Below are 20,539 nucleotides of genomic sequence, written 5' to 3' on the forward strand. Positions count from 1 at the left end.
AGGTAACAAAAGCGCGGTTCTCCTGCTACGCTTCAATGGCGGTGCCCATATTTTCGCCACAAACGGTCACCTGCCGCACGTTCTGAACCCCAATTTGTCGACTTGTCAATTTTGAAACCTTAGCGTGAAAGGGTTTTGCTGTTACATCTTTTGTCAAAGTAACAAATCAAAATTATGCCCTGTTTTTGTTCAAACAGATAGAGCGGCTTCTAAGCAATAATACCAGAAAAGTAATACGAATAGACATTTCAAAGAATTTGTAGAGAACAGTAATAATAATTGATGAAAAAATCTACATCTCTTAAACCTTTTAAAGTCTTAATAGATTCTATAAAAAGCAATTTAATAACTATGCTAACCACTATTCTGTAATTAAGGATCCATTTATGCACATATTTTGTAATTTAGTAACTAATTTTGCATCTTTATTTAATCAAGTTATTATTTTTGCACCTTTATATATGATTTAATAGTCATTCATGCACCTATTTTATAAAATTTTATTTGTAATAAAATAAAATATCGTATTTATATGCCGTTCCAATTTTCTGGTAATTTAGTTTCCTAAAATTGTGTAGAGGGTGAGACAAGTAAAGGAAAAGCACCTGAAAAGTGTGAGTTCGAGGAGCTCCAGTACAGGCCTTCGATACTTATAAATACCACGAGAACTTAGTGCTACAGAACGCATAAAGGTTAAACTTTTCCTTCCATTGCGTCTTTACTGTTGTGTGGATTTGCAATTCCCTAAGCGGGTGGTCAATGTGTGTAGAAATTTACGAGGAGGGGATGAAACAGTGTGGAATGGAATGATCCCTTCCCTTGTGAAGCAGCACTGGCCCGCCCACCGCTGCGGCCTTCAGTCCTTTAGCGGCAGTACTGCGGTGAGGTCGTGCGCGTGTCTCAGCCTTCGCCTTTGACCGTCAGTGAGCGCGTTTCGAGTGTAACTAACTTTGCTTTGTACCATGACCGGCTCGTTAGTAAACTCAATATGGGTTTTACACAGTGACTGATGTTACTCATAAATTGTTTCAAATAGTTTTAAGCCCCAAAACTTTGGATTTCATTTTGTGATTATGCGATGTGATTGTTTCATTAATCCACTCGTAAGTATTGCTTTCATGTAATTAATTGAAACAAGCTATTTCATTTAGTTTTTTTTTGTACAAATTACGTATACAAATTAATTATAATCAAAATTAATTAAGTAATAGTGATTTTTACATACCGTAAAAAATTCCAAATAGTGACTGTAGTTCCAAATAGTGAATTCATAAAGATATTGTTCTGTATCATATTTTTATTTAACGTAATAAATGACGATAAATTTTAAGCTTTCAAAAATATTTTTTACATTTCATAACCATCATTAAAATTCAATTTATAATTTTCGAAAGAATGAGTCGAAAAACAAAATTAAATTAGATCTTAAATCGAATGTGCACAAATTATTTGTTTTTAGCAATTATAGTAGGTAATTTGTACACTAAAATCCCGTTCTTTGTGAGTCGTCGATCGCTCATTTGTTAAAACGATTGGAATTCCTAAAACCGGTGAATAAATCAGGACTGAAGGGAACCTAAATATTTAATTGAAATGAAAATTTGATCGTAGAACTGGCTTACATTCCCTGGAAATACGTAGTCGTCAGAGGTCTATATTTCCTGGGCTTTTACTCGCAACGATAAATTTCTCTTACTTACGGTAGATTGTTTCCAAACACCACGCAAAATGGGCTCTAGGCTCCGTCGGCTACCACAATGAAAAATAAAAACTTCGCGTGGCTAGGCAGATTGTATTTTCCGCACGCGATTTTGCGACTTCATACTTTGGAAAATAGGTCTGTGAAGCGAAAACTGGAAATGATGCCGACGGAGGCGGAAATTAGCGGTGGTTTTAGCCACACTGGGTTTCAAGGTATCCATATTGGCGTCGAGGAATTAATAAGCGTGGTCTATTTGTGTTTCAATAGCATCCGTCAGAACAAAAAATTGTTCTGCTTGCTAAAAATAGCACAAGTCTCATTCCTGTAAAACCATATATGTTGCAGATGGTTCAAAGGGACAGAAGAATAACGTTAATTAATTGTGAACATTAATACACCTATGTGATTCTCGTCGATAGAACGAGACAAGTTGTTGCACTATACTCTTATATATTTAATCGTTTTCGAGCTAACGTTGTACATTATACTTGAAGTAAAATAAATATTTCCCAAGGATCAATTTAGAAAACAGTAAAAGTTTAGGCTTTTAAAGAGACTACACAGAGTAACTGGAAACAATTATAAATTTCAACGTCATGAACTTTGCTTACTGTCATTAGAGTTTGTTGTTTCGCCTTTTGTAAACTGTTTACATTATGAAAATTTTGGTCAAAGCAATACTAAAACTGGGGTTTATATTCTAAGAACCAACTTGAGTGGAAGTAATTTTCATAAAAAATAATAGCTTTTGTTCTGCGGTTCGGTTTGAATTTCATTTGTGAGCTAAGCTTACGTGCAGCTTGCATAAAGCATGATACAATTAACCCGAAACGTGTCATACATCGCTATACACGGCACCACAAAATTACACAGACTGACCCAAAATACTACGCTTCTCTATTACAGGTGTGGAGATATTTATGTATATGTCGTTGACATTTCTCATTTGCATATGAGAAAAAGCTGGTTACATATCATTATGGGCGCTACACACTACAGAAACTATTTTCTACCTTTCTTCCTACGAGTATCTTGCAGTCTAGATTAGCGGCAGTAGAGCTCCTTGTGAAAGAGTTTGTCCAGGGAAGTACTGCCACCTTACTTATTTCTGCCGCCAATCAGTAATGTTAGCATTACTGTGTTCCGGTTTAGAAGGGTAAGGGTGCTGGTGAAATTACAGGCACATGGGACTTGTCAACTTATGTCTCCGGGCGCAGTGGCAGTGCCCCGCGTTGTACCTTATTGTTTATGTTTCAGTTCTTTCGTTTGATTGTATATGTACAAGAACGTAGTGCATAATACTGTGTTGTTAATTAATTATTTTTACGGACTCCAAGTAAACAGACTTAAGCTAAACATGTTTCGTTTGTAAGATTAAACATTTCGTAGCTGCTGCTACCAAAGAACACGGTTAGCTATCCAAAGAGGAAACATTTCAATCTCCTGAACGAGACGTTCGGGAGATTGAGATCATGGTGTGATCCTTGATGAAATTGTCTACTGTACTAGTTAAAATTTGTATATATATTGTGGAGCTTTTAAGAATTAAATATCAGATTAGGATAATACGGGAATTCATCGGGGATCTCACGGTTATGAGCTTTACAATGCAATTTTCTAGTACTTTCGGTGTAATTGCCGTCTACTGCTTCTTTATAGAGAAGTATCAACAACGTACTGATAAAGTACAATGAACATATTATATTGAATCAATATATGCACTACGCCAAGAAAATACTGACTTTTTTGAGTGCGGTACTATTTATGTGCTGTCTATGACCGGGTTACGTATTATTCATATAAAGAACGAACACTAAGAAAAATTCGGTTGAATTCGAACCAGCGCCTTCAGCATACCATGCCTGACGCTCTCCTAACTGAGCTACGGAACGAACCACCAAACTTTTTTTTTGTGCTTGTGAGAAATTAATTCCTATTTCCTTTACATAATACGACTATAATTATAGGTCAAAATTAGGTCTAAATAATCGATTTGGAACAATAAAGATTGACGTAATTAAAAACGTGGCTATATAAGAAACGCAGGGTTGACATGCTCAGTGATATCGGTCTTGGAGAGTCCCCTGTCATTTGCGATGGCGACCCGGCCTCAGGCGGAACCACTCGTAAAACCATCATAATGGACTTTCATGAATTTATCCCCCAAAATCGACAATTTATTTTTGGTACTCCAGCCACTTTATATGGCCATCACCCATCACGCTTAATCCGATTACGACAGATGGAAAATTCCCAGATTACCATTTAACGAGGGAATCTCAGCGAAAACTTATTACCGTTTCAGATGTCTTAAAATAATTTCTCACTTTTTTCGTCGTGAGCACTTCGTTACGGTCTCTTTCATTTCTTAATTTCTTTCTTTAGTCCATTTATTTTTTCATCCTTTTCACATTCCAGGATCTAATGCTTCAATTACTACGTGAAAAGAGGTGCATGAATAAAAAAAATTAAATGGAAAATGGCGTTACGGCGCGAATAACGATCGGACCCTACCCGCTCTCATTTTTGATTGTTTTTGTTCATGTTGTGTAAACTCTGCGTTAATTATTTAGAATTTATTGTCCAAATTCAACAGTCAGTTTACAAAACGTGCAGAGATACATGCGCACCTCACATTCATTCTTTTGTTTTCTGTTTTGTTTTTTTTTAAATTTAAGTAACATTTATTCTAATTTAAACACATTCACTTTTTCGTTTATCATGTCATCAAAACAAAACAAAAGACTGCCTACAATCATAAAAAACTCCACTTCTAACGACCAATTATAAATGTTATAACTTGAAATGGTACTTAAATTTTTCGAAATATTAGAAGTTAAAAGATGAAATTGACATTCCTAAATTCCTGCTCGTTTTAAAGTAAACATTTTAGTCTCAGATTTAGATTAAATTTTTCAAATAAAATTTAAGACTTCTTATTTTAAAATTTAGACGTTGTTGATTTGTTTTCGTCTTGGTTAATTTTGCAATCGCTTTGAAATAATAATAATTATAAAATTTATTTGTCCTCTTATAAAAAACACAAGCTTTTAAAAATAGAGTTTAAACGTTAATGGTGTTGCAAGACAAATTAAGAAAATTCGCAGATAGAATTCCGAGTAAGCAAATTTTAAGGGAGGTCAGATAATCATAGACAATATAATTATCTGACCTCCCTTAAAATTTGCTCGGTTTCAATACAATAATATTATGTCTATGTACGGAGCCATTTTAAAATGTTTACCTTTAAAATGAAGTAATTATAACCGTAATAAAACCGTGTAACAAAGTGTAAAAAAATTGACAAAAATTAGTGCAATTTTTTAATATGAGTTCTGACGTGGCACTAATGTAGCGCAAACGACTGGAAACATTAACGATATGCATGGACCACAACTAACAAACACACTGTCGGTTTTTGGTTTCCGCGCTGGGAATTTCAACCTGGCAAATGAAACTTGCAGAAAAACAGAGCTTAAAGTGAATAACTACAAGTTGTGAGCTGTTGAATCGATTTAACCTTGAAACGATTAATTGCAAGTTACGTACAAATTATCAGCATTTGTGCCAAATCGGTAAAATAAAACATCCAAAAAACGAACGCGTTAACATTGCATTGGAACTTGCACTGTGTTAATGAATTGACATAGAGATGAACGAGTTTCAGATCGTATTATTTACTTATGACAAAAAATGGCTCTTTATGATAATCGCAAATGCTCACATAGTGGTTGAACTCTGGCGACAGTGCAAGCCGTGTCCAAAAAAGAAAATTAATGAAAAGTGTTGGCAAGTGTTTGGCGGTCAAATCGCGAAGTAATCTTCCGTAGCTTAAATAGATCTGGTGCAACGGTGGACGGTGCTGTGAACAAATGCAACGATGACGGTTAGCCTCATAGATAATCAGCTGCGACTATTACTACGCCCAGAGCAATACACGAAGTCGAACAAACCATCTCCAGGAGTTTTTTTTTTTATAATACCAAATGACGGGACTAACAAGTCGTGCGCCTGGTCTCTTTTTTTATGTAAAGAAGGAAGCAAACGAGGCTACGAGCCACTTGATGGGAGGTGGTCATCGTCGACCATGGACATTTGCAACATCAGATGAGCTGCCTATGCGTTGCCAGCCTTTGAGAGCCCTGTAAACACCCTTTTTAAAGAACCCCATGTCATAGCGCAAAGGGAACACTTCAGGAAGAAGATCATTCCACATCTTGCAGGTTCGAAGAAGGAACGAACGAGATGCCCGTGTGGTCTTACAATGCTAGGCATCTGAGATGTGGGGATGGACTCTACTCCTTTGGCGGGAGGTGCTATGGTAGAAACGAGACGGTGGCACCAGTTCGAAAAGTTCCTCAGAGCACTGCCCATTATAAAGACGATAGAACACACACAGAAAGCCAACGTCTCTCAGTAAGCTGAGGTGCTCCATACCGTCTGTGAGTTTGGGATCATCGATAATACGAACAGCCCTACGTTGGATACAGTCAAGTGGATTAAGCTGGTATTTGGGAGCTCCTGCCTAGAGATGCGAGCAATACTCCATATGAAGCCGTACTTGTGTTTTATATAACAAAAATCGGTGACCTGGAGAGAAGTACTGCTTCGCTCTATTGAGCACTCCGAGTTTTTTTGAAGCCAGTTTGGCTTTGCTCTCCAAATGACTCCGGAACTGGACTTCGCTCGTGATGTCGACTCCAAGTATCTCAATACTCTTTGAGATGGTAAGGGCAGTGTTCTGGAACTTTGGCGCTATTACGAATGGGGATTTTTTAGCGGTAACGCGCACACTTATGACTTTGCGGGGTTAAATTTTACTAAATTCTGTTAGCCCTATTCTAAGACTTGCTCCAAAGAAGTCTAGATTTTGGACACAAGTTGCAGTCTGTTTTGTTCCACTTGTTGGTGGGGCATATTTGTGCGACCTGTATAATGGGCATCACCGGTACTGTCATCCGCATAGCAATGAATGTTACTAGTTAATAACATATCATTGATATGCAGGATGAACAGAGTTGGTGATAGCACAGATCCTTGCGGAACGCCGGCGTTGATGATTATGGTGTCCGAGCACAATCCGTCGACAGCGACCTTTATGCTCCGCTCAGACAGGAAGCTGGCGATCCAAGTGCACAGCCCTTTTGGAAGCCCGTAAGATGGTAGCTTCAACAGAAGTACCTTGTGCCTGACCTGATCAAAAGCCTTAGAGATGTCTAAGCTCACGGCCATTGTTTCCCCCTTGCTCTCGATGGCAGCACGCCCCAAACGACATGATGTACCCATTGATGCGCGAGATATAAAAGAAGATCATCAGCATCACGACCGCGGCGAAATCCATACTGGCGGTCGTTAATAAGTTGGCGATCTTCGAGGTAATCTTAGAGCTGGTTGTTTACCACACACTCCATCACCTTGGCGAGCACGGAGGTTATCGCTATAGGCCGATAGTTGGACGGGTCTGTACTGTCACCCTTCTTGGGTATGGGGTGACCGCAGGCTATCTTCCATGAATACGGGACTTTATCTGAGTGGTACGAAAACGAGAAGAGGCGCGTTAAGACCGGAGTCAACTCGAGAGCGCACGTCCTGAGCACAATAGCAGGAACGCCATCGCCATCTCTGAAGATATGAGGTGCGCTGCTACTGTGCCCGTCACCCTGAGACAAGTTGATAAATCCAATTGTCATTGCCTGTAATTTCATCAGCACCTTACGTTTCAAAATTGGAACGCAGTAATGCTCACATTACTACTTGGCGGCAGAAATGAGTACTTCCTTGGACGAACTCTTTCACAAAGGGCTCAACTGCTACTGTTTTGATTGCAAATTGCTTCCCCATCCTCGTACTCATTTTTACCGACTACCATTTTTTCCGCAATTTTAACAATTATCTACAAGGAAAACAATTTGGTTCCCGTGAATTAGCTAAAATGAGATTCAAGACATTGTGGATTCCCGTTCCCCGCCATTTTGCCGCATAAAAATAAATGAGCTATCAGCAAGATGGCGAAAGTGTATTACAATGGATGCATATTTAGTGAAATAAATGTTATTATTATTATATGTATAAAACATTTTGTTTGTTTAGTCGACCGCCGCGCGGACTGACGTGTAGATCAAATCCAAGCCAGTTTCGTCCGCATGCCCGGCGGCGACGCGGACTCCGCATTTCGACCGCGCTGCGACCGCCGCGGACTCCACCCGGCGAGAATGAGCACGATGAAATTCGTATCGAATAAATGCGCCTTAATGGTTTGACCTACCACATCTTAAGCCGATGGCGTGAGTTTGAATCCAGGTTCGCACCTCTGAGTTTTTCGCATATTATGTACGATATTTAATTTGAAATTTACTATGTACTTTTCGATGAAGGAAAACATCGTGAAGAAATCTGCACGTCGAATAAAATTCATAACCCTCGGAAAATATGTGCCAGGATGGCGGACTCTGTCCTAAATCCTTGCCTGAGAGAAGACACATGCCCAGCATTGGGACTTATAAATGAGTGATGATGATGATTCCTTTTAATGACACTTTAGAGACGCGTTTGTATTCGTTTTTTCGTATTATTTTGAACGTAAAAATTACTGTTGCCAGATTTTTAAAGCGGTTATGTCTTTGTAATGATGTTCATTGTTCATTCCATCTGTTACCTTGCTGTAATAGTCCAACAGAAAATTGAAAACGTGTCACGTGCCGCTGCAGTAGAAAGGCAAGCATCTCAATTTTTGATTAGATGAAGAATTTTAGGTGAATACTGAGTTTTGACCGGCGGCCGCCATTTTGTAACAATGACGTCACCGCACGGTTCATTTCCGTAATTTTAAGAGAATCGCACTGAAGTGCATTAATATACATTTAACTTTTTTATCTTGTCCATTGTTATAAGTTTCTCAGTGAGCGCAACCAAGCACAAATTATTATCTATTTGCTGTATGCGCTTCATTGATTAAACAATAAAATTCTATTAGAAAACGCAAACATTTTCTTTTATCCAGCATCGCAGTAACGTTATTCAAACGGGACTGGGATGCAGCCAGCATTTTTCCCTCTACCGTTGGCTGGTGTCCAACCTTTATTTCGTCTGCTTCCAAAAACTATAGAGCATCGTCCACTGTGAATAAGGCAGGAAATAACCCAACATTCCGCTGCGAACCCTTTACGACGTCGTGCGTTAACACCAAATTACCTTAACGAGAGTCCATCCATTTTTTATCAAGTACCTATATCATACTTTTCAATTAACTTCTTTAATTAAATTCTCAAGAAAATAAGACTAAAAGAGATGGTGAATTTTAATTTAAATTTAACTTCGTTACATACAAATAAACATGAAATTATGTGGCACTGAAGGGTATTGTGAAACTATTTTTATATATTTATCTTTCTAATGTACTTTGTATAAGTTTTTTTTTAATTTTCTTTGACAGCATTGTATGTATAGGAATGAAACTATTTTTCCGGATTTAAATCGCGCATATTTGTTTTTTCAAACAAACCGACGTTTCGGGCCCTTTACAGGTCCCATGGTCACGGTTGACTGAGGTGGTACAGTCTTCAACCAGTTATGTCTAATATTGATGCAGACCACCCTATTTTTTCACTATAGTTACAATAGTTATTAATAAAATACCTTATTTTTAATTTTACAAAGAAAAGTTTGACAAACCCCAGGTCCTTGCAAAAGAAGTCCGTTATCTGCCCAGGATGCTGCGAGAGGCCATTGAAATTAAAAAACATCCTAATTTCAACAGGGAAGATGGTTTCTCCGTACCACCAGTTTGGGATCCAGTATTTCCTCTAATGAAAAATCCCAAACAGACATAAGACTGCGTACTAATTAATATGTTTTAATTTATTCTAATTTCTATTAATAATTAATAATAAATTAAACTTAATAAAAAAATTCATTCAATAAAATAATTTGTAAAACTTAATGTAGCGTAAATTGGAATGTTTTCTTTGTAAAATTAAAAATAAGGTATTTAATTAATAACTATTGTAACTATAGTGAAAAAATAGGGTGGTCTGCATCAATATTAGACATAACTGGTTGAAGACTGTACCACCTCAGTCAACCGTGACCATGGGACCTGTAAAGGGCCCGAAACGTCGGTTTGTTTGAAAAAACAAATATACGCGATTTAAATCCGGAAAAATAGTTTCATTCCTATGTATAACAATCGCGAAAACCTAAGAACTCGAGCATTGTATGTAATTTTTAAATCAATAGCGATAATGTTTTACAGTTTATAATATGTAGTAATCTGTGGATGATGTGGTTGATTGTACAATTGGCTATACTGCTATGTAAAACTCACCTTGTATAATTGTTTGTTCCTTAATAAATTCCTTAATAAATAATATAAAATGCGGAAACATAACATCACTCTTACCCTTCAAAACCGGAACGCAGTAATGTGAACATTACTGGTACTGATATTGATGATTGTTGATGAATGTTCTAAAAGTTTGATATTTTAAATAAGTACTCTGTGAACATATATTATTCATCCCATTTTACTGATGACCGCAATGAATCAGTGACTTCCAGCCCTCTAGGGATTACGTAGAAAGTACCGATTAGATTTATTAGTAGAGATAATTTGGAAAAGCAACTGTTTTCGGTGTTCTGAGTACTGGAATCGTACTTAATCAAGGACTGTGTACGGAATTCTCTGTAGCAGATGTATTAGGTATTTATTTATTCCAGAAACGCGAAGAAATAGTGCTATATTTGTTTATTTCGTAGCAGCAGAGCTCCTTGTGTAACATTTCGCCTGGAGAATTATTGCCTTGCCAATTTCTGCCGCCAAGCAGTAATGTGAATATTTTTTGAGTTTCAAAACCTTGAAGAGTAAAGGTAAAGAATGTTGGTGAAATTGCAGGCACATGGGATATATCAACTTATGTCTCAACGTGACTCAGGCGCAGTGGCAGTGCGCCTCAGATCTTTGTGATTTAAAGCTCTGAGTGACACTGCAACCGTTATGGATAGGCGTGTCGCTTACCACCAGGGCCACTATTTGTTCATCCCGTCACTTGGTACCATAAAAAAAAAACATATTGTTGTGTTTCAGGAAAATTCACGGACTAATTATACAATGGTAGTTACATTAAAATCTGAGTACTACAATGCCAATTGCGAGTTTCCACATTTACCAATCAACGTGAAGTTCTTAACAAAGACAAAGACAAATTTATAATAACATAATTACACAAAAACAACTAATTTAGTGTGTAGGGTACCATCAGGCGCACGACGTTCGATAGACGATGTACGTTCCGTCACTTGATATTATATAAAAAAAAGATTTCTCAGTGGATTTAATTTCTTAAACAAATAATAAAGATACAAAAGTTAGCGATTGTTGCCAGTCATATGATGTGTCAAAGTAACGTTTGGCCTTTCCTCGCCTGGCTAGTCCATGTTTGAACAGGATAAATCAATTTCAGAGTAAATTAATAATGTATTATTGAAGTCTCAAAGCACGCCCCAAACCACATGATGTGCCTATAAATTACATATTGCCTTCATTTTGTTAAGCTTCACGTCGAGTCTATTAAGTACATAGTTTTAGAGGCTCCTTTGGGCACTTTTGAGGTCTTTTACTCTTTTACCATTCTTACAATACGCCTTCTTGCATTCCCATTTCGCTACACGTGTTTGGTTTACAATAAGTGCTCGCAAATACGTACTGGCAATGGTGGTCGTCGTATGCTATTTAATACGGGTCCTTGCGGAAGAATATCCAAAATGGTGGTAATTATTACCCCTTTGTATATATACGCTACGGCATTGGGCTTGGTAGGTGTCAGCCTATGAGTCTCCCATTCAGTCCGTTATTTTTCGATGCAACTCTACGGACCTAGGCTTTCGATTTAAGATGAAGCGAATAAAAGTAACGGAACCGAGGTACCAGTACTTCTGGCTTTTTAATCTTTCAATTGCAAAGTGAGCTGTTTCGCTTTTAGACTGAACCGACACAACGTGTTCACGTATGGGACCAGTGACCAGTGCAGCTCGTAGGCGTACACTTCAAACAGCTATCTCTGGTTAGGATGTATCCATTGTTTCTACACCTCTAAGCCTAAATTACTCGATGAATATACCTCATCCTACCCATTTCTTAGTTTCCGCCCATATGTCATTACCAAGTTCATAATTTTCAATTTCGCTCACTCACGATGAAAATATTATTTCACATTTTTAATCCCATTAAAATTATTCATTTCCGGATACAGTCAAATCCAATATACCGGAATAATTACACAAAAGCTACAGAGTACACGATGGTCGGATTAATTTGTTCAACGAACCAACATAATTGCGTCGCAATTATATTGGAAATAGTAAATTTTCGTTAGTTTCGCGCAATTAATCACTCCATACTAGGGCTTTCGTCCAGGGAATCTCGGTCTCATAAATTTCGAGTCTCGACCATTTTTTGGCACCTTCGAGACTCGAGACTGACGTTTTCAGTCCCGAAAATATTCAAAACTTAAGCCATTTGAAGAAAAAGTATTAAAAATGTACTAAAAAAAACATCAGCCATATTTTATTGTGGCTACATGGAAGTGGCAACACTGTAGAGTGCAGCTTTGTATAATTTGTGGAGATTGAAGAACGGTAGTCATAAACTCAGATCCTTTCTATCTAAAACTGTACTAAACAAACACCCTTTGTTTCTTACGTACCCTATAAAAACTATAAAAAATTAAAAAAAATTGTGTTAATAGAGAACCTATTTAAAATATTATGTTTTGAATGCCTAAATGTTTAGTGTATATATGGAAATCTACTTTTATATACAGTCTCGAAAGTCTCGTTTTTTTTCGGGATTTTCGAGACTATACCGAGTCTCCATATTTCTTCCCGGGACGCGGAAATGGGAGACAGCAAGACTGAAGGAAGGCCTACTCTGTACTGTGGCTGTGTGGTGACCTTTTAACGCCAGCTTGGTATTTATGGCTGGTCTACTGACAGACTGATGTGCTTTCTTTTGTTTAGCTGCTTCTACTTGTTGAATCATTAATTTAAAGAAGTAAACCTCTTCATGGACTCCATGTTTTTTTAAGCGGCCAGAAACACTATTGAACAAATAATCTTTACGAATATTATGCTAAAGAAATGACTAATATAAAACAATGTCGTATACGTGAGAGACAATTACGACAGGCTTCATTAGATAGAAAAAGAGATTACCGATACAGTAAATGTTGTTCACACGTTGCCGACAAAAATAACAATAAGTTAATCGCTCGTGTGTTTGAGTTGCTGTATTTACTATAAAATACCAATATACTAACCATATCATATCAAGTAGGTCATCTAGAAATTTCCCCAATTTTAACAGAGTTGCTCGAACGATATTAGATTAAACAACATTATCGATAAATACAATATCATTCACAAGCACACTTTATAAAGTAAGCATAGCGCGCTTATTTTATAAAATAGTAGTAGCGTGCAAAAGTAAATATTCGGCACCATATTATGCACAGGTGTTAAGGTAGCAGGTTGTTCACACGTGGTTAGCCTCCCCCGAAACCACCCGGTCTAGCCGAAATGAAATTGAGAAATTTTACACGAATATTGAAACTGAATTAATATAACATATCTCCACAAAAGCTTTTTGTTGTGATAACAAGCGATGGGACAAACAATTCGTGCGCCTGCTGGTGAGCGACATGGCTGTCCATAACAGTTGCAGTGCTGCTCAAAGCTTTAAATAGCAAGGGTCTGGGGGGCACTGCCACTACACCCGTCACCGTTGGCAAGTCCCATGTGCTATAATTCACCAGAACCGTTACACTTCAGAACCGGAGAGCAGTGACGCTCACATTACTGGTTGGCGGCAGAAATAGGTAAAGTGGCAGTACTTCACTGGACGAACTCTTTGACAAGCAGCTCTACTACTGCTAAAACATATCTCCACAAGAGCAATCAAAACGTTTGTTATGGATCGATGAAATTTAAAAGCAACACGCGCATTTTACGAAACTGCGGTGATCGAGCAAACATTTTATTTGAGAGTTCGAAAGCGGCTTTCTTTACTAACCTCTTCATTATGTCGAAAAGCAGTTAATTACGTAAACGAGTTTCTTTTAGGAAAGATTGCGGAGATTAATAATTAAAGTGGTTAATGCTCGCTTAAAGGGTTTAAATTTCGTTCTGCCTGGAGTAATTATCTCCGCCGCTCCGCTGTGGTTGACGATACCTTTACTAAATTTAGAGGAATTTATTTTAGTCGGAAACTCAATTTGTGTCTATAACTTTTTAACGAAGACTTCTTGTCATTGCCAACACAGGCGTCAATGGCGTCGATTCGAGCAAACGCGGGCTAAACTCAGTTTAAGTTCAATGCATCCGTCTCGTTTGTTATCAATAAGGAAATTGCAGGAGATTAAATTTTAGATTAGAACTGTACAATTATAACTATTAAGTTTATAGAATATCTTTTTTGGCACCAAGTGACGTGATGAACATGTCGTGGGCCTGGTGGTAAGCGACACGCCTATCCATAACAGTTGCAGCGCCACTCGGAGCTTTAAATTGTAAAGATCTGAGGAGCACTGCCACTACGCCTGTCACCCTGAGACATAATTTGATAAGTCGCATGTGCCTGTAATTTCACCCTTCGACCGGAACGCAGTAATGCCAACATTAGAGAACTTTACTACTACTATAGTGTTGATTAGTTTGACATCACCCTAAACTGAAACTAAATCTTTTACATCTTTCTACAGATAATGAAAGAGACAGATGATGATAGTTTCATCGTCTATCTCTTTCATCTACAATGTTTGCTCGTGCCCGAATCAACGCAAATACGGAAATAAAAAACAAGTAGTTCCACAAGTCCAACTAATTTCGACCATGAGTTTGAGCCTTATTGGTCTAATTTGCCACTTAATGTACAAATTACCACGTAATGTTTTAGATGTTTGTGTGTTGAGAACTATACATTATAATATAACTTGATTGATGTGATGATTGTGATTGTGTCTAAACCTAGCTTGATTGTAAAAGCATTTGTACAATTCCAAGACGGTTTTCATAAGGCTTAGATTAATTGGCAAGGTAGAGCGGTCCTTAGTTATTATAATAAAATCGGAATTAAAACAAATTTTTTATGTCACTTGTGTAACGTATCAGACGCGCTAAGTCTGTTGTTAAGACGTCTATTAATATTATACATAATATATTTAATTTAGGTAAGATGCCGCTAGACGGCGTTGAGTTTTTTATGCAATTTTCTATAACGCGCTATTATGTTGATCACGGAAATTGTATAACTGTGGAGTAATTAACAATTATAAATGTGCCATTGGAACATACAGCCTGTTTCATTTTTGGGTATTTGTGGGATGTTATACACTATTGAGGCTTTCTAAACTTTACTCAAAGCTCATTATCCTATACTATAATTATTATTTACCCCTATTCTTACTTGTTTTAAATTTTGTGTTGTTATTATTATCATGTGTCATATAGACCGAATAGTCTTACTTTTAATTTATGTAACTATATGTATTTTTTAATTTTTTTTTTAATTTATTTAAGTATTTTATTCATTTATTTGTTATTACTATTTCGGATATCTGTTTCAGACATTTTTTCATAAGTGTATGTGCACTACGTGTATTAAATTCGTATTCTGTTGCGCCGTCAATTAATTATTATCTTACAGTAACCTGTTCCTGTAACCCGAAAGTTGCCTAGAAAATATTTTTTTCTTTGTGTTATAATACCAAGTGACGAGACGAACAAATCGTGGGCCTGGTGGTAAGCGACATCAGTTGCAGTGCCACTCAGAGCTTTATAACGCAATCGGACACTGCCACTGCGCCCGTCATCCTGTGGACAAGTCCTATGTGCCTGTAATTTGACCAGCACCCCTACCCTTCAAAACCGGAATGCAATAATGCTTACATTACTGCTTGACGGCAATACGTAAGGTGGCAGTACGTCTCTGGACAAACTTTTTCACAAGGCGATCCACTACTTCTAAAAATATATATTACATAGTATTCAAGTTTGATATAGATACGTAGGTATGGAACTATTTAAAATATACAAACAATGTACAATGAAATTGCGCGCTTGTGTTACAAAGACCAGTCAACGATTTGGTGGTTTTTGCAATGTGGCAATAATAACAAATTTTACGACGAAAGCAGAGTTAACCATAAATTCCTTTGCTGGAACAGAAAAGTCTTTTGTAACAAATAAAGCTAATAAAATCTACAAACCGAAACAATGAAAGACTAAAAAGAAGAAGTCATAGAGTTAAGACAGGCTTCGTACGTATTTTTTTTTTAATCCAAAACTTTTAGAAATAAACACATTAAGAGCAAGTACGTCAAATTAAGCCTGTTTGGCGCGTAAATGCCTACATCTCTCTCGGGGCCTAGGTTTTTTACATTATTTTTTAGTTGTTGTGGCCCCAGCAATGTTTACATTACTGCGGCGAAGCAGTAATGAGAGCATTGTTACGTTCCAGGTTTTCAAGGGTAAGGGTGCTGATGAAATTACAAGCACATGGGACTTGTCAACTTATGGAATTAAAATAGTTTATTTGCAAGCAAACACGGTATTGGTGATGGTATAAGTGCATTATACTTAGTCTCGTATAGTGCAAGCGTGTTCAAGAGTGGCTCTGCAACTGTTATGGACAGGCTTGTAGTTTACCATCGCACGACTTGTTCGTCCCGTCACTTCATATTGTAAAAAAAAGAAATATTTTTTGTCTCAAGGTGACGGGCGCAGTGGCAGAGTGCCCCTTGGATATTTCGATTTAAAGCTCTGAGTGTCAATGCAACGACGACTTCCGTGATCGAGCGTCTTTCACTCCGGTTTTAATGGTGTTGCCATCTCTGAGGTCCCGGGTTCGATCCCCAGTGCAGGTCCATGTAGAAAAACTAACTTTTCTATATTATCTGGAGTATTCGTGGTATCGTCGTACTTACTTTGAGATCGGAGCAACGTACGTAATGTCTAATATTTAATATTTATTTAGCTCCCATGGAAATGCGTGTCGCTTACAAGCTCGCTCGTAAGCGCACGACCAATTTATAATAAAAAGTATATCGAGTTCTTAGGTATTCGCGATTATTACACATAGGAATTGAAACTATTTTTCCGGATTTTAATCGTGTATTTTTGTTTTTTCAAACAAACCAACGTTTCGGGCCCTTTACAGTTCCCATGGTCCTAGTTTCATTATATATAGTTTCATTTCCTATTATAAAAGTAGTTTTGTACCTACTACAATTACAAAAAAAAATTATATACCTACGTAGCTAGTACAAGTCAAATAATAATTAAGTAATATAAATATATTCCAGTAGCTTCAGGAATATTTTCCATACTCGTAATACAAAGCTTAATTGAATACCTTTCAATATAAATAGTTTTAGAATTTTGAGAGGAATTTGTATCATTACAGTATTGTACAATACCTCCATTCTTCACTTTATAGCAGCGAAGTCCCATTCTTACCAGGCCAATAGGAACTCAGGACTCGTTTTTATAATCCTCGGTGGCATTCCGAAGCAGTCACGTGACTCCTTATTCGAATTCCTAAGATTCACCATGCGTACTTCGTCGCTATTCTGAAGGCACATATTATTGACGGTCTCCAGATTTTTCTGTTACGATTTCTCGTCACGATATTTTCCTCCCAACAATCACATTTTTGCTAAATGTGGATACGATATGGATATGATTGTCAGATGAATTGATGTTTATTGTAAATACGCTGCGATGAGCTTCTTAGATTTCTTCTATTGCTTTCCTCCACGAACGGAATATGTTTGTTTATCTCTTTGTAATTTAAAAAACAATTAGTTAGATACATGTATTTTCCACCATCGTTATGATGTAACTTGCACTTCAATGTGTGTATCATCTAGCATGGAAAACGGATAAATAAATAACTCACACACTCACTCAGCCCTGAACTAGTGAAGCCTGGGTCGCGGGTGCCATAGATACACACAAGGACCACTACAAACTCACGAGAGAAATACATGTAGGCCATAGAAATATTTCTCCCGGCCCGGGAATCGAACCCGGGATCTCTGCGTGGCAGACCAGCATAAACGTTCGGCCACGGAGGCAGTAACCATTAGGCTTAAACAATTGCATTGTTTTATTTATTAGGAAAATCAATGAATTGAATATAAGAAGGATTCTCTAAATAGGTCAAATTTTCTCACTTAGTTAAGGAAATTCAAAACCCCGTAAACAAAGTAAGAAAACCGAAAACTTCCTGACGTTTATGTTTCAGAAATAGTATCGCACGAATTTGAACCTCACTAACCTGATTTACGACCAAACCATTCTGCAGAAACAAGGACCATGACATTCAGCTCAGAAATTCAGTTATTTTATTAGAACGTATAAAATGAAGGGAAATAATTACAAATCTCCATACGATTTGAAATTGTATCACTTTTAATTTTGACCCCAAGGGTTTTAATAGATACGTAAAAAGTTTAAAACGTGAAGGATTCAAAATGTCCGTGTCTCGTTTCAATTTGATTTAACTTATTTAAATGATGCGAAGGCTCCATCAATTGAACTCATTTAAAGAGATTTATTTAAACGATGCCATATCAACTAAACATAATACATGAAAAGGTAAATTAATATTATTAAAGAAAAAATATGAAAGCAACAAAAGGTTAATTAATTTTAATAGCAGTGGAGCTCCTTGTTAAAGAGTTCGTCCAAGGAAGTACTGCCACCTTATCTATTTCTGCCGCCAAGCAGTAATGTCAGCATGACTGTGTACGGTTTTGAAGGGCAATATAAGGTAAGGGTCACTTAATATTACAAAAAAATTAAATATATTGTCGAGTTCTTCAATCTAACAACCGCGAAAACCTATTTCGCGATTGTTACACATAGGAAATGAAACTAATTTTCCGGATTTAAATCGCGTATATTTGTTTTTTCAAACAAACCGACGTTTCGTTAAGTATATACATATTGTCAATAGTTAAATATATTGTCTCATTGTGTCACCTATTTTGAACCATTTTGTAAGCTGATAAAAGAGACCTTCTCGCATTGCATACTCGCATATCAGTAATTTAGCTCACCATAGAATTATACATTGACGAGTAACTGCCATAATAAAGACAAAGTGGTAATTATGCTGTGTGCAGTTGGGAGGCGAGTGGTGTGTCAAAATAATTATAAAAAGGAATTGTAGTGGCTCGGATGTAATCCACTACACTACAATACAATCACACGACGCGAGCAGCTGTGTTACAGTAACTCTTATTTTACTCTTATAACTTATTTAGTAGCAGTAGAGCTCCTTGTGAAACAGTTCGTCCAAGGAACGTGCCCCTCAGATCTTTGTGATTTAAAGCTCATAATGGCACTGCAACTGCTATGGACAGGCTTGTAGCTTACCATCAGGCGCACGACTTTTTCGTCCCATCACTTGATATTATAAAAAAATATAAAAAAAATTCTCGAGCCAACTCATACATAGACTGTCGCATTATATAAACTTTTTACTCCTACAGCACGCCCGCGTTTCTGGAGCAGCGAACTGAGCCGAGGTCCGTGCCCACCTGGTCGCCCTCAGACCCGCTACTTAAATTTTGCAATGGGTCAAGAGTCTTCAGCTCGCTCTTTTGGCCTTTGGGCTTAGTTAAGGTCATCAGCTAACTACATTAGCTAGACATTCAATTATAACAAGACTACAACGCTAATATTTTGTATTCAAGGAGAATACCACTATCATAACGGAGAAAACACAGGGTGCATGAAGCCGAAATGCAGTACTTGATAACATTAGATAGATACCTATGAATATATAGTGTAATAATCGGAAATAATTATCCAAAATGATCACGTTAATGAAAAATCGATTAATAAATGTGTAATACGACACGTGGAGAGAAAATCCAGTCTTGTCGAGAGTCCATGGTTAGCCGTGTGGATTTGACACTCAAGGCAGTCTCCGATTGAGGCGATGCCAATGTTGTCAAATTTACATCGGGACAGGCGCGTTTACGGCGTTACTTTATACCGGTACAGTTGCTTCAGTTATACCAAGCATAAGTCCTTTCGTGCTAGAAGTACTACTGCCCCCTTTGGGAAGGCTTTGCTGCATACCAACTGGCCACCTTGGATTCCATTGACAACCGTGTCAAGAGGCTTATAGGCGACTTAAATTAGTGGAGGCGAAGCTGCAGAGCCTTGAACACCGCCGTAAACCGGTACCGCCGTAAAGCCGTACATTTTACAAAAAAAACTTTCTCTTTTTACTGGTCAGTCGAAGTATAATAATGGCTGAAACATCTTTGATACCTACAAAATTTCTCCAATATTTTTTTTATTGTATACATATGTATATCTACCTTAACTATAACTTTCCCATAAAATTGGAATCCAGTTTGTTGAATCAGTGCTAAAAACACAATAATTCATGCCGTATTTCAATATTCATTCTATTTTATAAATTTAAACAGTAACGTTTCTAAACACATTTTCTAAAAATCTTTTCAAAAACTCGAGAGCAATAAGTAGCAGCAATTATAGAAATCTCACAAAACGTGTATGAACGTATAACTAGTGACGGATCCAGGTCACAACTCGCATAAAGTTCGCTCACGCTCTAGTTTTGAGTCCGAAAGGGAATAGATCTGAGCATTTTATAAAACTCATTGTGTCGTATGCGTGAACGAATGAATTATTATGAGGCAACTCTGAAGTAGGTACGCTCTTTAATATTCAGTGGTTACCCTCATAACCTAATAATATATCAAGTGCGGGCTTTTGTTCCTCACATGTACCTCTAGAATAGAT

General features: G+C 37.3%; 1 protein-coding gene across 1 annotated transcript in view; it reads left to right on the top strand.

Moving 5' to 3' along the window:
* Nucleotides 1–963: 963 nt before the first annotated feature.
* LOC113228409 (chaoptin-like) overlaps nt 964–20,539 on the top strand; it is a 45,924-nt gene continuing 26,348 nt past the window's right edge. Inside the window, exon 1 of the mRNA XM_026461695.1 lies at nt 964–1,103. The gene's annotated coding sequence lies outside the window, so the exon portion shown is untranslated. The remainder of the gene's footprint in view (nt 1,104–20,539) is intronic.

The sequence above is a fragment of the Hyposmocoma kahamanoa genome, unplaced genomic scaffold (assembly GCF_003589595.1).
Source record: "Hyposmocoma kahamanoa isolate Upper Pololo Valley unplaced genomic scaffold, ASM358959v1 232, whole genome shotgun sequence".
Taxonomy (NCBI): domain Eukaryota; kingdom Metazoa; phylum Arthropoda; class Insecta; order Lepidoptera; family Cosmopterigidae; genus Hyposmocoma; species Hyposmocoma kahamanoa.